Here is a 6,217-nt window from a genome sequence, read left to right on the forward strand (position 1 = left end):
AAAGGTACAGAGAATTTACATTTCCATTCATTCATTGTTGCACTTTTCTCCCTGCCCACCCCTCACCCTCAGTTCACTCTTCTCTTTGAAAAGTAAAAAAAAAATTCTTTCATGGTTATAAATCCCTCCCACCCTGCCCCACGTCCACTCTACTATGCAGCCTTCACTCTGGACTCCTGTTATGACAATAATACCTAATCACATATCTCTTTTAAAGTTTTCTCCCTCATCTGTTTCAATGCAGTATACATAATTTATCCCATCTTTCTCAGTCTACTCCCAACCCCGATGTCAGCCCCGTTTTACAACAGTGGCACTATGCAGTATTTGTCCTTTTGTAACTGAGATATTTCGCTCAGCATAATGTCCACCAGGGTCATCCATTTTGAAAAATATTTCATTAGTTCCTTGCTTTTCAATGCAGCATAGTATTCCATTGTGTAATTATACCATTCTCTATCCATTCATTTGTTGATAGGCACTTAGATTGCTTCCAACTCTTTGCTATTGTGAACAAAGCTGCAATAAACACTGATGTAACATAGAGTCTTCTAAGTCAACATCCATGAAGGCTTCTTTATCTGTCATACAGTCTGTGCATGTTTTCAGATCATAATTAGCCAGATGTGCACATAAAAGAAAAAAAGGAACCACAAAGAGAAAAAAGAATTCTGGAGACCCACCAGTGTTCAGCAAATCCCTAGCCTTACCAAAGTTTCCCTGTGTCTAATACTGCGTGGATCAATGTAGAAGCCACTTTGGCCACCCATAAAAGAGCGATTAAACAGTAAGTATAAGCAAACATTTTAAAAATTACGTGTGCATTAATTTTCCAGATAGAATTCCAGTTATAAATTGCTGTTTGCAAAAAGAGTAAGTTATGGGGGTTTATTAATCCCTTAAACATTGTACCATTGAATTAAGTCAAGGTTTCTATCTGGACACTTATGTGTATCAGTATACTGGAATAAAAGTCATTAAAATGAGTGATCAGGAATTTCAAAGTTAAAGAAATGAATAATCAGTGAGGAATTTCCTAAGCATTGGTTAAGATCATTTCAATTGACATATGAATTCCTATTTTCAAGATAATAACTTCTTTTCAAAGTTATGCACAAGAATGAATTTATGTATGTGTCTGCATGTGTGTGTCTGTATGTCTGTGCACATGTACCCTGGGCAGGTACCATAACCATTGAAGACTCTCTTTGGCTAAGCAGTGACAATTTAAAGTCATTTAGAAAAATGTTAGCCTAGCAAGAAAGACATGAGTCCATAGTGATATGAAAAGTGATAGCATAAAATGCAATTAAAAGCATTTTAAAATAAAATGCAATAAGACTATTTCTCATATTTTTATAAAATACAGCAGATAACAAGATGCCCTATGAGATATCATGTAATCTCTGGATTTCAGCCAAAGCTTTAAAAGCTGAAGACAAAGAGTACTAAGTATTCTCATAAACTCTAGGAAAAGGTGAAGGTGGCAAAACCAGTTCTGAAAGCATTACCCCTTAATCCACCTGCCACTTAGATATCATCAGCTGCCCGTACTTCAGTGGTTTGTGTATACGAGGCTTACTTACTCAATGTGGACAGCTTTCAGAGGAGCTTTCAGGTAAGACATAGAAATGTTTAGATGAAGAGAAGAGTATAAATTCAGGTGGTTGTTGTTGTTAAGTGCCGTCGAGTCGCTTGCGACTCATAGCGACCCTATTCAGGTAGAGTTTGCTAAAGAAAGGCATTTACAGTGATATGCTGGCCCAGGAGAAGAGTGTTATGGTTTTTTCCCTTCTTTTCCTAGTTCCCATCACCCATCCCAGGCAAGCCAAGTAGGAGATATCAAAAAAACTAACTACTTGTAGGAATAACAAGAGAAGTTATTACCTCCCTCCCTAAGAGTTGAGGGCTTGAATGAATATTCCAATCAGTGCTTGTTTCTTGCCCAGAGACATTAGAAGGCAGGAGGACGGCTGAAGTAGCCCATGATGGCAGATGGGATGTGTTGCTGATGTGTGTCTCTCGAGAATCAAGTTGTGCCATCTTGAACTTTCCTCAGCGATGCAAGAGTAGGATGTCATCCTGAGGTACATTGCTGACATTAGGGATGAGGTCACCACGAGGCCTCGGAAGAATATATGGACATCAGCATTTGATATTAAATTTCAACAATGTCAATTACATAAGACTTTTGTACTTTCCCACTTCCTCCAACTGGGACATCACACACCAGAGGAGGAAAAAGCAGAAAGCAGAAGACAAAGGATGTACCACGTTCCCTTTCCATCTGTAGGTCCTGGGCCACTCACCACTCGTCAATCTCAGGAGATAAGGTGTAATTAATTACATGTGAGATTAAAATGTGATTTAAATGGACTGAAGTTTTACATTCCTGAAAATGAGTCTTTATTGCTAGAATGAGATCATAGTTTTTAAAGGTGGGAAATGAAATACCACCTTCTGTTACTTTCAGCAATTTCAGTCTCTTCTGACATCCATTTTGACCTTTTCTTTTATGTCCTTTTAATGACCTCTTGCTTTCTTCATGAATAATATCCTTGATGTCAGGATACCCATGACTCATCTGACTTTCTGTCATAAGTATTCAATGCATTAAATTTATGTTTTAAAAATGATTTTTTTAATTCAGTTGCAATAGAGTAAAAGTCCTATTTTGGTTCTCATCAGCTTCCAAAACTTTTCTTCCTCAATTTGAAACTGCATATGAATAATTGATGCCCTGTTCCACAGGAGGCCCCCAGCCTTGTTTTGACTTTGATTTTGAACTTCTCTACCATCTCTTTGCAATTTGATCCCTGTGTATTCGACCAGGCAAGGTCCATGTATACAATTGTCTTCCCCACCGCCCCCCCCAAAAAAAGTATTTGCAGTGACTGAATCATTCAGTATACAAAATTCTTCTCTCTGAGAAAAATGGGAATCCCAGAACACTTGACTGTGCTAATGCGAAACCAGGAGGCTGTCATCAGAACAGAGCAAGGAAACATGGTTCAAAATCGGGAAGGTTGTGCTTCAAGAATGTGTCCTATCTCCGTATCTTTTCAATCTATACGCAGAACAGATTATCCAGGAGGCTGGGCTCTATGAGGAGAAGTGTGGCATCAAGATTGGTGCAAGATCCATCAACAATTTGCATTATGCAGATGACACAGCCCTGCTTGCTGAAACTGAGAAGGACCTGAAGGGCTTGCTGCAGGTCAAAGATTGAAGCCTTCCATATGGATTGAAGCTCAATATCAAGAAAACAACGATTCTCACCACTGGGTCAATTGACAGCATCATAATGGATGGTGAAGAGATTGAGATTGTTCACAGTTTTGGTTTGCTTGGATCCACAGTCAACACTCTTAGCACCAGCAGCCAGGAAATTAAAAGATGTATTGCAATGGGAAAATCTGTGGTTAGAGACCTCTTTATAGTGCTGAAGTGCAAAGATGTCAGTCTGAGGACTAAGGTGAGCCTGATACAGTCCATGGTCTTTGCAATTACTTGCTAGCCTCAGAGAGCTAGACAATGACTAGAGAGGATAGAAGGAGAATTGATGCCTTTGAGCTGTGGTGCTGGAGAAGAGTATTGAATATACCATGAATTGCTAGGAAAACAAGTTCATCCTGGAAAGAGTGAAGCCATACTGCTCCTTTGAGGCAAGGATTCTGAAGCTTCATCTGACATACTTTGGACATGTTGCAAGGTGGGATCAGTTGTTTGAGAGGGGCATCATGCTTGGGAGGTTAGAGGGATGGCTTAGCACAGGAAGACCCTTGATGAGACAGATTAATTCAGTCACTGGGAAAATGGGGATAGGGGTGTCGGAGACGCTAAAATTGGCAAAGGATAGAGCAGGGTTTAGGGCTGTTGTACATAAGGTGGCTATGAGTCACAGGTGACTTGACAGCACATAACAACAACATACAAATGCAAAACTCTATCACACCATCTCTAGCTTCATTTGTATCAGTCATTAAGGCCATATTTTTCAACTAACAGTCCTTCTTCTTTGTTTCCAACTTTTGCATTCCAGTCACCAGCTTTTGCTAACACATCTTGACTGCATGTTTGAGCAATTAAGTCTATAGAAATCATCCATTTCTTCAGCTTTGGTTTCGTGGTTAGTGGGCATGTTTGAGTAATAGTCGTTTTGACAGGTCTTCCTTGTGGTGTGTGGCTGTTATCCTATCACTGACAGCATTGTATTTCAGGATGGATCACAAAATGTTCTTCATGACAATGAATGCAACACAATACCTCTTCAATGTGTTGTTCCAAGCATAGTCCATCATACAATTGTCTGATGATCAAAATGGCCAATAACAATCCATCTTGATTCACCAAAGCCTAGAAGGACAATCTTTACGCATTCCGTTTTGGAGAACTTCCAACTTTCCTAGATTCATATTTTATACACTCAATTTTCCAATTATTAAAGGATATTTACCACTGTTTTTCCTCATATTGAGTCTTGTCACGTCAGCAAATGAAGGTATTTCATTGGGTGAAAGCTTCATGTCACCAAGGCAGACTCTGCGTGAAGGAGGCAATTCTTTCTCAGTCATACTCTTGAGTGCCTTCCAACCTGAGGGGCTCATCTCCTGGCACTCTATCAACATGATCTATTTCTATTCATGGGGGGGCGGGTTGAGGGCCTCTTATCTCTTAGTGAATGGTCAGTCCTTCTTCTTAGGCTATCTTTTTTTTTCTCATTAATTTTCTTAACAGTTTACAGAGACTTTTCTCCCTGCCCACCACCTCTCCCCCAACTCACTCGTCTTGAAAAGAAAAACTCTTTCATTGCTATGCAATCCCACCCCCAAGTCCACTCCACTATGCAGCCTTCACTCACTCTGGACTTCTGTAATGACAAGAATACTCATTCATACGTCCCTTTTAAACAGTTCTCTCCCTCATCTGTTTTAATGTAATATACATCATTCCTCTCCTCCTTTTTTGTCCTCCCTCAATTCTGATGCCAGTCCCGTTTTACAACAGTGGCCCTGTGCAATATTTGTCCTTTTGTGACTGAGATATTTCACTCAGCATAATGTCCTACAGGGTCACCCATTTTGCATAATATTCCATTAGTTCCTTTTTCCAATGCTGCATAGTATTCCATTGTGTGAATAAACCTTCTCTATTCATTCATTTGTTGATAGGCACTTGGGTTGTTTCCAGCTCTTCGCTATTGCAAACAAAGCCAGAATAAACATAGGTGTGCATATATCTGCTTGGGTGGCAGTTATGGTTTCCTTCGGGTAAATTCCCAGTAGTGGAATTGCTGGATCAAATGGAATCTCTATTTGCAACTTTTTGAGAAAGCGCCATAGAGCCTTCCACAGTGGCTGCACCATTTTACACTGCCACCAACAGTGAATAAGGGTTCTGGTTTCTCCACAACCCCGCCAGCATTTGATGTTTACTATTCTGTTAAATTTTGTTATTCTTACTGGGGTGCGATGATATCTCACAGTTGTTTTGCTTCTTGGCTATCTTAATCTAGATTACAAAGAAGAATGTGATACCTGGATTGGAAGAAGACGCATCAACAACTTATATTATGCAGTAACACAACCTTGCTAGCAGAACGCAAATAAAGCTTGAAGCACATGCTGAAGAAGGTAAAAAATGGCAGCCTTCAATGTGGATTACATCTCAATATCAAGAAAACAAAATCCTCATAATTGGATCAATAGGCAACATTGGAATAGGTGAAGAACGACTGAAGTTGTCAATGATGTCATTTCACTTGGATCCACAATCAACATACATGGAATCAGAAGTCAAGAAATCAAAAGACATGTCACCTTGGGCAAATAGGTTTCCAAGGACCTCTTTAAATGCTAAGGAGTAATGATATCCATTTGAAGACTAAGGTGTGCCTGACCAATATGCCTGTGGAATCTGGGCAATGAATAAGGAAGACTGAAGAAGAATTGATGGCTTTTAAAAGGGTAGTTGGTGAAGAGTGGAATAATCCATGGACTGCCAAAAGAACAAGGATATTTGTGTTGGAGGAAGTGCAATCAGTTTAATGATGGTGTTGGTAAAAGGTATTGAATATGCCCTGAATTGCGAGAAGAATGAACAAATCAGTCTTAGAAGAACAGCCAGTATACGCCCTGGAAATGAAGATGGCAAGACTTCATCTCATAAACTTCAGATACGTTATCAAGAAAGGCCAGTCACTCATCACAGATAGTAT

This window comes from Elephantulus edwardii, unplaced genomic scaffold (genome assembly GCF_000299155.1).
Source record: "Elephantulus edwardii isolate Elephantulus edwardi_28Jun2011 unplaced genomic scaffold, EleEdw1.0 scaffold00015, whole genome shotgun sequence".
Taxonomy (NCBI): domain Eukaryota; kingdom Metazoa; phylum Chordata; class Mammalia; order Macroscelidea; family Macroscelididae; genus Elephantulus; species Elephantulus edwardii.